We start from the raw sequence: 19,040 nt of genomic DNA, 5'->3' as shown, positions 1-19,040 counted from the left end.
CTCTTACACTGTTGGTGGGAATGTGAACTGGTGCAGCCACTCTGGAAAACTGTGTGGAGGTTCCTCAAACAGTTAAAAATATACCTGCCCTACGACCCAGCAATTGCACTGTTGGGGATTTACCCCAAAGATACAAATGCAATGAAACGCCGGGACACCTGCACCCCGATGTTTCTAGCAGCAATGGCCACGATAGCCAAACTGTGGAAGGAGCCTCGGTGTCCAACGAAAGATGAATGGATAAAGAAGATGTGGTTTATGTATACAATGGAATATTACTCAGCTATTAGAAATGACAAATACCCACCATTTGCTTCAACGTGGATGGAACTGGAGGGTATTATGCTGAGTGAAGTAAGTCAATTGGAGAAGGACAAACATTATATGTTCTCATTCATTTGGGGAATATAAATAATAGTGAAAGGGAAAATAAGGGAAGGGAGAAGAAATGTGTGGGAAATATCAGAAAGGGAGACAGAACATAAAGACTGCTAACTCTGGGAAATGAACTAGGGGTGGTAGAAGGGGAGGAGGGCGGGGGGTGGGAGTGAATGGGTGACGGGCACTGGGTGTTATTCTGTATGTTAGTAAATTGAACACCAATAAAAAAAAAATAAAAAATAAAAAAATAAAATAAAATAAAATATTTCAAAATACAAAAAAAAAAAAAATAAATAAATAAATAAAAAATAAATTTGTGTTCCTTCTCTCATTTTAATCTGTCTTTTGTCAGTAAAATTCACAAGCCCCCAGACACTGAACCTGAGGGTAGAGGAAAAGTGGTGTCCTCACCAACAGTTTCTAGCACATAGAAATTCCTTCATGAATCGTAGCTAGTATTGTCATTCTCATTCAGTCCTTGAAACAACGTCTGTAAAGTTGGCATTGTTTTATCCATTTCAACAAAGAGTGAAGCAGGGCTCAGTGAGGTCAAGCACAGGGTTCTAACTGAATAGCTATTTGGACACGGATCAGTCAGGCTCCATAGACCATTTATTTTTTTCAAAATATTATGCTCCAAAGACTGGAAATTCAACAAGACTCATCACAAGATTCAACATTCTTCTAAGTTAAAAAGTTGTTTTCAATTGTTTGGAAGGTTACATTTTTGTACTACAGGCTAATTAGAGAAAGAGGCTACTGAATATGACTCTGTTAGGAAGGGTAATGGTTTAAGAAATTAAGATGATTCCAAACTAAACCAATATAGGAAAAATCTATCATACTAATGATAGTACTCCCAAAAGAGTTTAAATAGATAAGCAGTAGCATGATCTGCCTTCTCCTCAATGATTTTGTCCAACTTAAAATTGCCTTCTGAGGACAGCCCCATGGCTCAGTGGTTTAGCGCCGCCTTTGGCCCAGGGCCTGATCCTGGAGACCCTAGATTGAGGCACGTCAGGCTCCCTGCATGGAGCCTGCTTCTCCCTCTGCCTGTGTCTCTGCCTCTCTCTCTCTCTCTCTCTGTGTGTGTGTGTGTGTGTGTGTGTGTGTCTCTGTCTCTCATGAATAAATACATAAAATCTTTTTTTAAAAAATTGCCTTCTGATATCTGGAGGCGTATGCCTATAAATAGCAAATCTGAAATTCTAAACCTGGACTCTGAAGCATGTTATTGAGTGGAATGTTATAAATGGGACCCAGCTGTTAACTTTGCACACTGCAAACAGAGGTGTCTCAAAATGGCGCGAGTGACTTATAAATATCAATGATGCTGAAAACTTAACTTGTTTCTTTCTACAATACCATGATGTTACATGCATTCTCTTTGTTGGATTTGGTTACCTAGATTTTTCTTTTATATTTGAAGGGTAACATCTCTTTTGCCATTTTCCAGACGCAGGTCAGTATGTTGATGTACGTTTTGTAGTGGTAAGAGAAGGGGCTATGCAAAGTAGGTCTCTGCTTGGCACAGAAGGGAGTCATTGAAGACTTTAACATGATTTTGAAAGTATTTAAGAATTAGAAGGAAAGGACCATCGTGCAAAAAGCATTAGTTTAAAAGAGGTTTTTTTTTTTTTTTTAAAGCAAAGTGAAGAAACTGAGTTTCTAGGATTTTTACCTTAGTGTTTTAGTTACTGTGGATGCAGAGATGTCTGTGAATATTACAAATTTGAAATAACACATCTTGAATTGGAAGCATCTTATTCAATAGATTACTATAAATGTGATCACAGCTGTTTCCTTACATGCTTCAAAACATAGGTGTCTCAACACGGCTCACCAAGTGGCTTTTAAATATCGATCATGCAAGGAAAATTAACTTGTTTTTATATAATTGGGCCCTATCGAGATTTTTGCAAGGCTTTGGATTTTACTGCTGGTAAAAGCTATAAATTGAGTCTTCCCTTAACCACCACTGTCTTTATCTTGGATCTTCCTCCAAACCCCACTTTTCCAACATAATAACAATTGAACCTCAGCATAATTAACCAATTTTATAAGATAGTTTTATCATTAACCTAGAATATAAATGATGCAAAATGTCTTTCCATATCATCGGATGGCAAATCCATTTTCCTCAGACATTTATGAGGAAATCATATCTGACTTCTTAATTCCAAAGGTAAGAGGGGTAGGGGCAGGTGGGGAAGCAGCAAGGCAAAGCAAGAAAAAAATCCACCTTTCCAAGTGCATTAAAAGCATTCAAACTAAACATTATATATTTTCCATGAGAAAGAAAGAGGGAAAGAGGAGAAAGGGGGGAGAGGAAGGGAAACAGGAGGGAGGAAAATGAAAGTTCTCCTGTCAAGAAAATTGTCTTGGTCAGTTTTCACATCAGGCGATAAGAGCAGATTGGAGAGACAAATAACAGTGATTTGGGGATCCCTGGGTGGCTCAGCGGTTTGGCGCCTGCCTTAGGCCCAGGGCGTGATCCTGGAGTCCCAGGATGGAGTCCCACATCAGACTTCTGGCATGGATCCTGCTTCTCCTCTGTCTGTGTCTCTGCCTCTCTCTTTCTATCTGTGGGTTTATTTTGTTTTGTTGGTTTATTTTTAGTTACCAGCCTACAGTCACAATGAAACTTTAAAAGACAGATGACATTTAACTTTAAAAACTGAAAAAATGATCCTCAATATCATCTGAAGGGAAAATACTTACCTTCTGACACAACAGCTGAAGGCCATATGGTATTGTTATGTGACTTACACACAGGAGTCTGTATTTTAATACAGAAGCATGTCTGCACACACATGCATACGCAATGTTTCTGCTGCTCTCTTACCAGTGAATTTCAGAGGCATTTCCATTTAGTCTCTCTGAGGTCTGATGGGGTTGGAAATGAGAGAGGAAGTCACTGGTCCCATGGGAAACTGAGCTTCGGTGTCGCCTCTCAAACAGGAAGGAGAAGCCACTCAGGACCTCGCCAAGTCATCTAGGCAGTTGGGAATGGTGAATACCCACCGCAGTTCTCAGACACTGCTAACAACTTCTTGGCTTACAACTACGGTATGGTTGAAAATCTGCTTTCTGTGCCTCGGAGATATTATTAATTAGAATGTCAAGACATCAGCCCTCTTCTGGATTATCTAAGTTTTCTGTAACAATCATTGAGTGTATTGTGGCATAAAATTCAGGGGAAACTCAACTATCCACTGACCATAATCTCTCTTTAGTATTTTTACACATTTACTATAAAATTAAAGTTGAGGCTTGCATTCCTCAGTGATTTTGGTTGCAAACAACAAGCAGATTTTCTGGCAATTTAAATAAAACATGAATTTGTTCAAAGAATATAAATTGGGTCCCAGGATCACTGGGAGAGCTATGTTTAGGCAGAAACTAATTTTGGCAAAGCCCAGCCAACACCCTCCTGGACTCTGCTGATCCTGGGTCTTTGCTGCTGGGCCACTAGTATCACAGCTACCACCAAAAATAATATCTAAATGGCCCTGTATCTTTGAGATGCTCCCAGTAGGAACATGTGACTGGTCATCCTTTGGCCACTCATCCATGCTCTAGCAGTCAGGGGTCAAGAGCAGAAAAAGAATCTGCGTCCCTTTGATTTCCACTTGGGTAAGTCAAACCTTATATTCCATCAATTTTTGAATTCTCCTCACATAGGAAAAACACTAGGCATCCAGAACCACAGATTTTAGAGCTTTATAATAGGCCCTTCACCTACATTGTCTCATCTAATTATTATAATAACTGTATCATCCCCATTTTAAAGATGAATAATTGAGGCTCAAAAAAGAAATGTATGTATCCATAATGACAAGATCCAAGATTCTGAAATGTCATCCCAAATATCAAAGAAATCTGAAATTATGCTTCTGTAATTCTAATAATAGATATGTTTGAGTCTCCTGTCTTTGAAAAATTGTGATCTAAATGTGATATATATGGTATCATCCTTAACTCAAACATAAGTTTAATGAAAATACCATTTCTTCAAACACTTCCAGCACAAGAATCTATAAGAAGTTAATGCCTATTCTATTTTATAAGCTTCAGGTATGCTTTCTTCAAGCTCACTTGCCAATTTATATAAAAGGAATAAGAAACTCCTAGTTTAGAATAAGGAATTTATGAATTAAAGATCGAAGAAGAGGGATGCCTGAGTGGCTTAGCCGTTGAGTGTCTGCCTTTGGCTCAGGGCATGATCCCCAGGATCTGGGATCAAGCCTCACAACGGGCTCCCTGCAAGGAGCCTGCTTCTCCCTCTGCCTGTGTCTCTGCCTCTCTCTGTGTATCACTCATGAATAAATAAATAAAATCTTAAAAAAAAAAAAGATAGCAAAGGGGGCTGAGGGTTTTTGTTTTTGTTTTTGTTTTTTGCCTCTTCGTAGACAGACAGCACACCACTGATCTCCCATGGCTTATTTCAAGATGCCATCTTCAACTTAAAACTAGTTTCTAAGTGTCCAACAGCAGCTGCAGGAGAGGTCCCCTGAGTAGTGTGGTCCCTGTGCTCCTGTAACATCATTGAGGAACTGTTTGTCATTGTACTCAGATGTGGAGTTATCTTTGTTTATTTGTCTATATTCATTGAGAATTTATGATGTTTGAGACATCTGACAGGCATGTTAGCTACATTATCTCATTTAATCATTACAATAATTATGTTATTCCCATTTTTTGAATGAGAAATTGAAGCCTGAAGATCAGTAATTTTCCCCAAAATCTGAAGCATAAAATTGCTCTTCAAAGAAGGGATTCAAATCTTCCTCCCTGTTATCTAAGTCTGCTAACATTTCCATGAAGGCACCTGTGATTACCTGGCACACAGAACTACCTCCTCAGGACCTCCGTACTTGGAATAGTCTGCTTTGTACTATTTTTATGTGTGCTGGTAAGAACTTTGGGTGGTAACTTGCTGGGAGGGGGTGTAGACTTGTGAATCCAGAACAGAAACTCTTTGCAAGGTCAAAATCTGCACATATAGCAGGAGAGAACAACAATGATAGTGACACTTAACAATTGCTCACTCTGTGCCAGGAAGTGGGCATCTCAGAGTGCTTCACTTGTTCCGATGATGGAATCTTTATACAAACCCCATGATATACAGATTATTAATATCTCTGTTTTCAGGAAGAGAAACTAAAGGCACTGAGAAGTTAAATAAGTTGTTGTCATGAATTGCATTGCATCTCCTGAAAATTTATATGTTCAAGTCCTAACCCCTATTACCTCAGAATGTGATCTTACTAAGAAAGAGAATCATTGCAAATGGAATTAGTTAAGATAGGATCATACTGCAGAAGGGTAGGCCCCTAACCCAGTATGACTATGTCCTTCTAAAAAGAGACATACACACACACAGGGAGAATGCCAGTAAAGACTAGTTTTCCTGCCTCAAGCCAAAGGCCAAAAAGCTAGAAAAGAGGCCTAGAACAGATCTCTCCCAGCCCTCAAAAGAAACCAACCTGCTAACACGTGATTTTGACTTGTAGCTTCCAGAACTATGAGACAATACATTTCTGTTGTTTAAGCACCTCCATTTGTAGTATTTTGTTAGATAGCCCTAGGAAAATGATACCATTGTCTAAGGTTACACAGCTACTAAGTGGTGAAGCCTGAACATTAACCTGGATAGTGGGGCTTGGGAATCTATGCACAGTTCTGGAGAGAGGTGGGGAAGAAGAACGTAAGTAATGACAGAAGTTCCTCCAGGCCCTTAGGAGGGTGCCCAGCATCCAGGACCGGCTGGGAAAGACAGACTTGGCACAGAATTCCCACAGTGCAGAAGCAGTAACTCTGTCTTCAGTTCATCGTTTGCACTTCATATCACCCAGGATACCTACACGGTCCAGGGAGCCACACCATCCGCAAACATCAGTGGCAACAGTGAAGGCTGCCCACACCACTTTGACCTTTAAGTGAAGCCTGCTTACTAGCTGTAGGACACCCATCACAGCAAACAGTGTCCCAAAAATGTTAGCAAGGATTTTTAAACTTAATAGTTTCATTGACATATAATTGATATACAATAAACTATATGTATTTACAATATACAATTTGTACATTATGACAAAAGCATACATCCATGAAGCCATCATCGCAGTCAAGTTACTGAGCACATCCATATTTGCAAAGGTTTCGTCTCATGCCCCTTCATGTTATCTCCCTCCACCCCTCCCTTCCATCTCTCTTGTCTACTGGCAATCCATTCTGCTGTCTTTCACTATACATTAGCTTACACTGTATAGAATTTTATATAAATAAAATCGTATATAAAAAAAATAAAATAAAATAAAATCGTATAGTATACACTATTTTTATCTGGCTTCTTTCACTAAACACAATTATTCATCCACATAATTGTGCATATCAGTATACCATTCTTGTTCACTATGGAGTAGAATTTTATTGAATGGGTATATCACAACCTTGTTTATCCATTCACCTGGATTCTTTTTCCAATTTTCATTGTGGTAAAATAAACATAGGATCAAGTTTACCATCTTAACCATTTCTAAACGGTAAACTAGAGTTCAGTGGTATTAAGTGTATTCATATGGTGTGCCGTCATCACCACCATCGATATTTATAACACTTTCATCTTATAACACTGAAATTCTATACCCATTTAACCTTAGCTCTCTATTTCCACCTTCCCCCACCCGTGGCAACCACCATTGTATGGTTTGTCTTTATGATTTTGACTAAGTACCTCATATAAGTGGAGTTATACAGTATTTATTTTTTTGTGACTGGCTTATTTCACTTAGCATAATGTTCTCAAGGGTTTTCCATGGTGCAGCATATGCAGAATTTACTTCCTTTTCAAAGGCTGAATAATATTCTATTGCATGTCTATACCATATTTTGCTTATTCATAGACGGACACTAGGGTTGCTTCCAGGTGTGTACCTAGCATGAATAATACTGCTATGAACATGGGTACACAAATATTTATTTGAGATCCTGCTTTCAGTTCTTCTGGGTATATACTCAGAAGTGAAATTGCTAGATCACATGGTAATTCCTATTTTAATTTTTTGAGGAACTGTCATACTGTTTTTCACATTGGCTATACCATTTTATATCCCCTTCAGCAGGGAACAGAAGTTCCACTTTCTCCAAATCCTCACCAGTACTTGATATTTCTGATTTTTTGAAAGATTTAATTAATTAATTAATTTAGTCATTCATTCATTCATGAGAGAGGCAGAGACATAGGCAGAGAGAGAAGCAGGCTCCTCACGGGGAGCCTGATGCAGGACTCCATCCCAGGACCCCGGGATCATCCCCTGAACCAAAGGCAATTGCTCAACTACTGAGAATTCTCCAGCAGAGAATCTTGAGCAGACTCCATGCTAAGCCCCAAACCTGCCCTTTTGTGTATATTCTATAACTATGTGTGTGTGTGTGTGTTACCACCACACACACACACACACACACACAATGTCTGGGGATTACAGCTAACATCCTAAACTTATAACATTCTAATATAAATTTAGTGGTGGTAACAACACACACACACACACACACACACACAGACAAAATGTATGGGGATTATAGCTAACATCCTAAAGTTATAGCATTCTAATGTAAATTTATACCAGCTTAACATCAATAACATATTAAAACCTCTGTTCCTTTATAATTCCATCCTCACTTTTTGACTGTTGATGTCACAAAATTACATCTTTCACTGAGTGCTCAAAAATATAAACTAATATTTCTTTCAAATACATTAGTCCCTTAAATATCCATTTGCCTTTTTAAAAAGATTATTTATTTTATAGAGAGAGCATATATGTAGGGAGAAGGGCAGAGGGAGAGAATCTTCAAGCCAATTTCCCACTACGTGTGGAGCCCCACATGGGGCTTGATCTCATGACCCGTGAGATCATGACCTGAGCCAAAAACCAAAAGCCAGACACTTAACCAACTGAGCTACCCAGGCACCCCTCCATTTGCCTTTTGATGGACACTTATTTCCAGTTTGTAGCTATCACAAATAAATCTGCCATGAACGTGAATCTGCTATGACAGTGTTTTTATATGGACATATGCTTTCTTTTCTCTTGAGTAAATACTTAGGAGTAGAATCTCTGAATCCTATGGTAGGTGTATGTTTAACTTTTTAAGGAACTGCTAAGCTATTCTCCATAGTGGTGATATTGTTTTACATTTCAACCAAGAGTGTGAGAGAGTTCTGGTTGCCCCATCCTCCTAAGCAACAGCTGGTATTGTCTTTTTTTTTTTTTTTTTTTAGATTTTTGCCATTCTAATAGATGTATGATGGTATCTCCTGGTTTTAATTTGCATCTCCCTAATGATTAATGATGTGGAATACAATTTTCCATGCTTATTTGCTATATCTTCTTTGATATATCTAATTTTTTGTCTCTGATCTATCAATTACATTTAATACTGGTGACCCTTTGAACATGTTTTATGGATTCTTTTCCATAATTCTTGCCTTTTTGTTGTGGGTTTAGGCTCTACCTCTTACTTTGATATTTTCTGTCCAGTATCTGTATTGTATTGAGAAGTAGGGCATCTAGTAGAGGCAGTGAGTCTAGAAGAAACCTTTAAAGTTCTCCCCACATTGTGCTGTGGCAATTCCTGCCTGCCTTTTTGCCGTGCAACTAATTGCAGCTGGTCTCCAGTGTTGGCTTCCAAGGGGTTCTATCTGGGCAGCACAAAAGCACAACTCAGGTGAAATACTGATGAAACAGGTGCAGACTGCCCTCAAAACCCCTAAGATTTGATGATTCCTGCGGAGTGTGCCCCCTTCTAAGGAATTTTCTCCCTATAGGTTAACAATGGAGACATTGCTGATTTGCAGCTGCCTGGTTCAAAGTCAGTAGGTGGGCATGGTGACTGTTTGTTTGCTTTTTACTATCCCAATGTTTAGTTCCTGTGAAGGGCTATAACTCCAGGCTGCTTTCCATCCCTTTATCTACCTGATTGGTCAATTAGGAAGAATAACCAGGTCTTCTCACTCCTTCTCTGGCTTCTTCCTCTGGGGAGTGAACTAGGCCAAAAGAGCAAGAGCTTTTCTCTCCTGGACATGCCTCAATCCAGCACTGGTGGGCAGGTAAGTAAGTTGGCCTACCATTGTCCAGAATAAGCCCATGTGGCTCTCATGTGAAGCTATATTGTTTACTTTATGTTCCCATCAGTAATAAAGATATTACATTTGCTTCAATATTTACCTTTTTGTCTCATTTTCCAACTAGTTTAAGACTTATGCAAAATGAGGAGCATTATGTCTTGAGGACCTCAACATGGCAGCCAGAAGAGAATCTTCAGTCAATCAATAGAGGCTCAAAAAATCTTTTTCCTCCATTAAATATTGCATAGCCTCTACCTCTACTCAGAGTGTGGTCTACAGAAGAGTATTTGGGTATTATCCTGGGTGATTTTGAGAAATGTGCTATATTTAGGGCTCCAACTCCACACTCTCTGCAATGGGATCTTCATTTTAATGGGATCCCAAGATGATTCATCTATACATTAAAGTTTGGGCAGCAAGATTCCAGAGAGCTAGTAGCAAATATTAAGAAAAGTAATTATTGCTCTTTCACAACTCAATTGTACACTATGGGCTTAGTTTGTAGTTATTTTATCTATTTTTTTATCATTTTAGTTATCTTATTATTTTTAGGATCACTTCTTACAACAAATTTCTTCACAAACCTTTACAATAGTGATAAAATATCAATATAAAACCACTTTGCAAGCACATAACATTTTAAAAGGATAAAATATTTTGATAAAAATTATATTTTACATAATAGAAAAAAAACTATACTGAACAAATATATGTATCTTTTCTACAGGAAAAAAGTTAAATATCTTGTTTTCTAGTCAATAGGCTAATTTTACCATAACATAGAGTGTCCTCAAAGCTCCTCTAAGTGGAATAAAAACTTTCATATGAGTCTTTATGACAGTCTCATTTACATTTTTGGTCAGTGATTCATCACTTTTGACATAAGAGGGTGAGAGGCAAAGAAAATGTGATTCATTTATTTCTTCTTCTCAAGAGAATGTCAGCCTGAGTCTTACCACACACATTTCAAGATCTTATTGTTATAAGATAATAATACCTTATGTTTGTGTGATATGCTACCATTAGCAAAGTGCCTTCCCATCTATTATCTTGTCTCATCCTCCCACTAACTGGCAAGGCAGGTGACATTAAGCTCTTTATACAGATGAGTAGAGCAAGCCATACTGAGGTTGACTTGCCTGAGATTCAAAACAGTAAAGGGTGGAACAGGGTGAATAGTCCATTCTTCTGACTCCAAGTCCAAAGTTATCTCCACATGGGACCTAGAAAGAATTTGTTTGAATGTGAGATCTAGAATATGGATATGTGAAGACTAACACTGATAGAATAACTAGCATGTATTGGCATTGCTTTAAATGTTTTACCTTTGAAAGCTCATTGAATATTTGCAAGTATTAGCATATTTAACTCTCTCAACATCCAACAATGTAGTTAGTTGTATTATTCCCCTTATATAGATCTCTTTATTACTAAATTAATAAAGATCAAATCTCTTTATTACTAGAATAAGTACATCATTTTGCATTATAAATGACCTCAGACATCAAATGACATATATTTAGTGGTATACTGGTAAATGTCTCAAAGCCAGCTTTCTGGGGAGAAAAGGCCCCAAATTGTAGATCTTGTCAATTTCTATGGTGGAATTACTGACATCATGGCCATTTCCAAGCTACCAAGTTGATTTGGAGCTGGGAACAGATGTGCACAATCAGCTCTTACAAGTTGGTTCTGACATATTACTGGTCCAGGGCCAGGTGTAACCCATTTGAAAGCTGCTATTCTTCATACTCCTGAGTAAACCAAAACTGCTTTGGTTTTAAGAATATGTTACAAGAATTTTGACAAGTTTTTGAATTACTATTAATTTTTCCAAATGTTTTTTCAGAGTGAATTATACTAATAGTCTCTAGAGAGCATGGAGACCCATGTATAAGCCATTAAGCCAAAAGCTAGCAAATCTTTTAAATAAAGGGTCAGTGCTATATGGCCTGAATGTATCCTCCCCAAAATTCCTATGTTGAAATTATAATGCCCAAGGTCATGTTATTAGGAGATGGGACTTTTGGGAGGATTCATGGAATCCTCATGCACAAGATTAGTACTCTTATAAAAAGGCTCTGAGAGCTAGCTTGCCACTTCCATCCTGTGAGGACACAGGAGATATCTGTGACTGAGAAAAGAGCCCTCACCTGATGATGCTCGCACCCTGATCTTAAACTTCCAGCCTCCAGAACTGTGAGAAATAAATCTCTTGTTTATAAGCTACCCAGTCTCAGGTAGGTTATTGTGACAGCCGGAGTGGACTAAGACATCCAGACAGTAAATAGTTTGGGTTTGCAGGCCACATACTGCCTCTGTTGCATATTTTAATTTTTTAAAAATATTTATTTATTTGAGAGAGAGAGAAAGTGAAAGAGAGAGAGCATGAACAGGGTGCTGAGCAGAGGGAGAGAAAAATCTCAGGCAGACTCCCCGCTGAGCACAGACCCTGATGCAGGGCTCAATCCCAGGAACCTGAGAGTATAACCTGACCCAAAATCAAGAGTTGGATGCTTAAATGACTGAGCCACCCAAGAGCCCAATTCTTCTTTATTTTTTACAATTCTTTTAAATATTATTCTTAGTGCTTGAGCTAGATTTGGCCCAAAGACTAGATTTGGTCCACAGGCTATAGTTTGCTAATTCCTCCTCTAAGCCTTGGGAAGGCAAGTTCAGGAAAGAAGTGAGAACAGTCGTGTAGTCAGACACTCCTGATCTTTATTGAATATGTGATATTGGCAGGTCATAGCCTTCTACCTTACAGAATTATAATGGTTAAATTAATTAATTCCTATGAGAGCTCTTCCTAAAGTATGTTTCAATAACTGTAGGAAACTGTTAGCATTACCCTCAATTGCCCATGAACTACTGCAACTATAATCTCAGTTGAATTAAAACTCTACCCAGACCATAAAGCACCAGCTTTTTAAATACCTGGAAGCCTCAACCTCAGGGGAGAACTAAAACAGGTTTGGACCCTTATTATAAAATCCTCTAACTGTTTTAAGTCATTCTTGAGGCAATGTCCAGGCTCCCTAGCACTGGATAGCAATTTCAACATCAGCCTGACTTCAAATTATTTAGGGATCTGACTTTGCAAGTACACTTCCTGGCATATGATAAATGCTCAGCATATGATAGATGCTCAATCTCTACTGAATGAATAACTGAATTAATGAATGATCATATCCAGCTAGTTGAGCTCTCCCAGGGCATAGTCCTAAACCATGTGCTCAATCAGCCTCCTGCTCATCCCAACACCAAAGGGATGCCCTCCCTATGTGTCGAGATGTTTCCCTGGCTCAAATGATAGAAAAATAAAGACAACACTGTATATGAGATAGCCAACCACCTATAATTGTTGAATAAATGTCTGACTTTCTTTACATCTTAAAAATCAATATATTATAATCATAATTATATTATGATAATAAGTAATTGTTTTTAAAAAACAGGAAGGAAAGAAAGAAATCCCACTTTTGAATTGACTATGAAATTCAATCTGACAATAAGGAGTGTCCCATGAGCTGGACTTACATGAGGACATCCTAGGGCAGAGGCGATCTTAAGTTACACTTCTCTCCCATCATTATTCAATGCTAGACAATGCCTCATTATGTGAAAATGTTTTATAATAATTTATTAATCTGGTACACTTCTGAGCAAAGATTTCTTTTTTTTTGAGCAAAGATTGTAGAGCATTTTAATTTTTGAAACATGATTTTTATTTTTTTACATTTATTTATTTATTTATTTATTTATTTATTTATTTATTTGAAACACAGAGAGAGAGAAAGAGAGAGAGAAAGAGAGAGGCAGAGACACAGGCAGAGGGAGAAGCAGGCTCCATGCAAGAAGCCTGATGTGGGACTCGATCCCCAGTCTCCAGGATCACACCCTGGGCTGCAGGCGGCGCTAAACCGCTACGCCACCGGGGCTGCCCTTGAAACATGATTTTTAAAAAGATTTTATTTATTTATTCATGAGACACACAGAGACAGAGGCAGAGACAGAGGCAGAGGGAGAAGCAAGCTCCCTGGTAGAGAGCCCGATGTGGGACTCGATCCCAGGACCATCTCTGAGATCACAACCTGAGTCAAAGGCAGATGCTAAAGTACTGAGCCACCCAGGTGTCCCTGAAACAAGATTTACATTTGAACATACTGGTAGAATTTAAAATTTTGTTGTCTAAATCAAAACCCATTCCTCAATTCTATTGCCTCAGAAACGCAAACCTTCACACTGGAGTATAAGCTGGGATCCTTTTTTTTTTTTTTTTTTTTAAGATTTTATTCATTTATTCATGAAAGACACACAGAGAGAGGCAGAAACATAGGCAGAGGGAGAAGCAGGCTCCATGTAGGGAGTCCGACATGGGACCCAATCCCAGGTCTCCAGGATCATACCCTGGGCCGAAGGCAGATGCTCAACTGCTGAGCCACCCAGGCAACCCTAGGATCCTCTTTTTTTTTTTTTTTTTTTTTTATTTTATTTTATTCATTTATTTTTATTTTTTATTATTTTTTTTTATTTTAGGGATCCTCTTTTTAACTTCAGAAAAGGATAGTTCCAACTAGCTGAAACATGTTTCTACTTTATCTGTTTGATCTGTTATCTGTTTCTTACTGTATGGCCAATGAGTTAAAGGATGATAAAGAAAGATTTAAGAATCTAGTTTTAGAAAAGAAGACAATTTTTTTTCAGCTGCTAGAGAGAAAAAAAGCACAACTGTAATTTTTACCTCTATCAAATATATTAGAAAATGGAATTTGAAATTTAGAATCCAAAGAGACACCATAAAGTCCCACCGAACACAGGAGCTGCAGTAATTAGGAAAGCTGGTATTGAAATAAACAAAGATCTTGATAGACCAATTCAAACTGGTCAGTATGTTTTTACAGAGATACGAAATCATGCAGCATTCAGTTATGTTTGCCTTTTATTCATCTGCAGTGAAGCTGTATCCTAGCCAGGAAATTCATTTCCAGTAAAGAAGAATAGAAATACTACCAACTAGTGCTACTTAAATCAAATGAATGAAACTAGAATTTTTAAAAGTCAGCACCAATGGATTAAAAGAAACGAGATAAAAATGATTCTAACTTTACATAATTGATCCTAAAATGCCTAGGATCAACTCTTGGTTTGGACTCAAGTGGTGATCTCAGGGTCGTGAGATAGAGCCCTGCATTGGGCTCCACGCTCAGCATGGAGTCTGCTTGAGTTTCTCTCTCCCTCTCCCTCTGCCCTTCTCTCTCTAAAATAAATAAATATTTTTTAAAAATTACACTAGTGCCCACTTCATGATTCTTTTGTGAGATTAAATCATAGTAACTCTCAATCCTCAATGATTTATCCCTGTGAATTAGTCATTTTGTAAATTATCTTATTAACATTTTAAGCCCAGATTTATTTTATTCTCTGCTATTCTATATGTTATGAAAGATCTTCCTTGTTACCCACTGGTATCCTCAAGAAGATAAATTTATTCAGAGAGTAATCTAAGCCTGTTTTCCAAACTTCATTTCAAGCAATACTATCCCTATAAGATGTTCTGTAAAACTGAGGTTCATCATCAAAGAAATTTAAACATATATTGCCTATGATTCCTCTTTTGATAATTCACAATGTGCCTTGGATTTTAAAATTTCTGAGAAGTCTGGCAGTAAATAAACATATCTGATAATGGTCAGTTTTTTGGTTTGTTTATGGGTTTTGTTTTGTTTTTTCCCACATTAATGCTTGCTAACATCCCAAGGGATAAGTATTCACAGACACATTTTTGGGAAAACTTCTATAAATATACCCAGAGGGAGATAAACCAACTGATAATAAATTCCATAGCTATACTTCAAAGCCAAACATTAGAGTACCAGAATCACACACAGAACTCTGGGACCCTGGGTTTGTGCCAACCATTTCCTACCTTTATGTGTTCTGTCCAAACACCACAAATACCCCTCCCTTCCAGTTCCCCCAACAGCCATTCTTTCAGCATTGTTTTAAGAATAAAACTCTTTGAAGTTCTTGGAGCTTCAGTAAAAAGCAGACCTTTGACTTTAGATGGAAACTAGCAATATTTGAAAAAATACACCTACCCAAGTAGGACAATATTAGGGGCATGTCTAAGAAAAATAAAATAAAAATATAAAAGCTGATTTTTAAATGGTCACTTTCAGAAGTATGTAATGGTGTTTGGGCTATGCAAAGGTATTGGAACTATAACTATTTTCTCATAAAATTGCATTAGCTCAAAACATCAATAGTCAATTGTTGGGAATGGTCAAGAAATAGAAGAATAAAAAAGAAAGTGATGAGAAATGTCTTGATGAATTCCAGAATGTTTCTTCTGAACAGCAAAATAACAAAGAAAATAATCTCATTTCAGAAAATACTACGTGTGATAATGTATATTACTAGATCTATTTTGATGATCATTTTGTATACCTATATCAAGTCATTATGTTGTACACCTAAAACTAATATAATGGTACATGTCAATTATACTTCAATTTCAAAAAAGTAGAAAGCAATACTAATAAAAAGAAAATAAAATACTAATACTACATTTTCCCACAGAGCATCCAAGAATTTCCAGACATAGCACTTACTGGGATTGTAATGCCAAGGGGTATGTATGGTGAAGTGATCTATTTAATGTCTGTCTCACCCACTACAGTGTGATCTTCCTGAGGGAAAGTACTGTGTCTGCATGTTCATCTCTGCGTCCTCAAAAGTAGTACAGCACCCACACTCAGAATGAACCAATAAAATATTTGTGGAAGTTAGGAAAGGAGGAGGAAGTAAAGGAGAGAAGAAGAGAGGGATCTTTTTGAGGTTTGATTGCTTTCTCAGAGTGATCATGGATTTACACTATTTTGCCTGGTTCTTTCAGTGGCCCCATAGGTTGAGTATAATCTATGGCCATGAAATAGGAGATAATTAACCCACACAGGCATTGAATCATTACATCACTTTTATGTGCACTTGTATTCTGATCAGTCTTTGCAACAGTAGAAAAAAATGAGAATAATAGGAAAAAATGTAGTTCTTATACTAAATGGATTCTATATGGATTTTATACCTGGATAGAGTCATATGATCTATATAAGATCATATGAAGATAGAATGAAGGGAATTGAAATGTAGTATTTTTATATTGTTTGCATGCAACTAAGAAATGAGTATTTGATCATTGTGATTTTCACAGAAATTTCATTATGTTTTTCATAATCATGGCAGTCTTTAGGTTCCACAAACTCTTGGCTGGATTGCACTGGTATCTCCCGTCAACTACCATTCAGCTATCAACATGCATAAAAAATTAGTATTTGGTTATCAGAGGTCAAGGGAAATAAAGAAAATGTGGTCATTCTGGGTCTCATTTTTCCTTTTTTCCACTAAAACCATAAATAGGTGACCCAATAGAGCTGCTGTATATGTTGCCGTGTAATTACCTAAATCTGCACACAGAAATTAGGTGGACACCTTTACAGAACACAAGGCAGCAAGCATTTAAGTATCACTACTTTATAGGTATACTGCATGAGATCATTTATATATTCTCATAAAAAAAAACAAGGAGAAAAAGATAACTTTAGTTTCCTACTCTAATCAATTTGAAGTAAGAAAAATCACAAATTAACATACTTTTTATTATTATGTTGGGCAGGGTGTAAAAAAAAATAGTTCTGCTTCAACAAAACAAAAAGACTCAGGTATTCTCATAACTTTTCTGAGCCTAGATTTGAGCGAGGCCATTCCATCTGATTGTAATTCCTGTAGGGAAGCAGATGGTCGGGCAGCATAACCAAGAATTACAACAATCTATGTAGGATGTTCCTAAGACATGAGTTAATGCTCTCAAACCCATAAAGCTTGGGACTTTATGGAGATGAACCACATTACAGACCCACATGCAAGCATGTGCTCATCAAAATTACTTCAACTGAATCAACAGCTCAGCTCATTTGCACCTCCTGACCTTCTGGAACTGACCTGTGATATGCATCCTCAAACCAGCTTCTTCCCTCTAAGGACCGAAATTAGATATAGAAAGATACACATAACTAGCGTGATAACACTCACTTTCAGGTTCAGATTTCTGGATCCGAAACAAATATGAGAAACAAGGTAAACTGAAATGCCAAAAGTAAGAGGTTTTAAATCATAATCCACTACCTCCCTAAGATTTCAAGGGACACCACCAAAGATGACTAGGAAAAGAGATGGGAGGGAGAACAAATGGAAAAATTCACAATAGTAAACTGGTCTCCACAGATCATACACAATTAATTAAAAAAAAAAAAACAAGAAGGAGAAAAAGATAACTTTAGTTTCCTACTCTAATCAATTTGAAGTAAGAAAAATCACAAATTAACATACTTTTATTATTATGTTGATTATTACTTATCACCAGCTTTGGTGAAGTGAACAGAAGGCAGGGCTTGGAATCCAAAAAGAAATAGGTGCTAATCAGGGCTCAGAAACTTACTAGTCAGTGACCTTAAGAGGTTATTTTGCTCTTGCTGCCTCAGTGTCCTCATCCTTAAAATGGGGATAGTAACACCTGCCTTGTAGCATTGTTGTAAAGTTCCTGGAACATAGTACACCGCCTATTAACATCTTTTACATTTCTTTCTCCTTCTATTTTTTCTTTTTAGCAAATGCTCTCATTTTTAAAAATCTCACTATTGGGCAGCCCGGATGGCTCAGTGGTTTAGCACCAGCTTCAGCCCAGGGCGTGATCCTGGAGACCCGCATCAGGCTTCCTGCATGGAGCCTGCTTCTCCCTCTGCCTGTGTCTCTGCCTCTCTCTCTCTCTCTCTCTCTCTCTCTCTCTCTCTGTGTATCGAATGAATAAATAAAATCTTTAAAAGAAAAAATCTCACTATTTTTAAAACTCTTCTACATAGATTTTCTTATCTGATCTCACAGCAGTGACTGATAGAAACATTAGCTCTTATTGACATATGAGAACACAGAGGCTCATTCTAGAACCCACAGTAGATTCTAGTCACCCAGGCTACTTCTCATTCTGTGCTAATCCCACTAGATTGAATATTGGAATAGATGAATCATATGAAAACACAGCTGAAAATAGTAAACAGACTCTAATATCAAAATAGATGGATCAAAAGTTTTTAAAGATATTAAGTCAGTAGACAAAAGAATATTATGATGATCCAGGTGATATACATTTCAGTTTTCACTACACAGTTGGGACTACAGAAGGCTAGAAATAAATATATCATTACGAATTATAGGATGCATGGTAAAGGACTTCGCATACAGCTCTCCAGCTGTGGAATAACTAATTTAAAAATCCGTTCTTTTTGCAATTATTGTTCACAGAAATCTACAGATAATATATATATATACATAAATAAGACGGTTATTAAAGGTTTTTGCTATGCGACCCCTGGGTGGCTCAGTGGTTGAGTGTCTGCCTTTGACTCAGGGCGGGATCCCAAGTTCCAGGATGGAGTCCCACGTCAGGTTCCCTGCAGGGAGTTTGCTTCTG

The 19,040-nt window shown here is 37.5% G+C and overlaps 1 long non-coding RNA gene across 1 annotated transcript; it reads right to left on the bottom strand.

Moving 5' to 3' along the window:
- Positions 1-10,442: 10,442 nt before the first annotated feature.
- Positions 10,443-18,503, bottom strand: LOC111090644. Its single transcript, XR_005353054.1, has 3 exons — positions 18,409-18,503; positions 18,012-18,113; positions 10,443-10,737 (listed from the first exon to the last, which is right to left on the bottom strand). It is a non-coding gene; the product is annotated as an uncharacterized LOC111090644 (long non-coding RNA).
- Between the last annotated feature and the right edge of the window lie 537 nt (positions 18,504-19,040).

The sequence above is a fragment of the Canis lupus genome, chromosome 1, assembly GCF_011100685.1.
Source record: "Canis lupus familiaris isolate Mischka breed German Shepherd chromosome 1, alternate assembly UU_Cfam_GSD_1.0, whole genome shotgun sequence".
NCBI classification, from domain to species: Eukaryota; Metazoa; Chordata; class Mammalia; order Carnivora; family Canidae; genus Canis; species Canis lupus.
The sequence above is the reverse complement of the archived record's forward strand: the minus strand, read 5'-3'. Positions and strand labels throughout refer to the sequence as shown.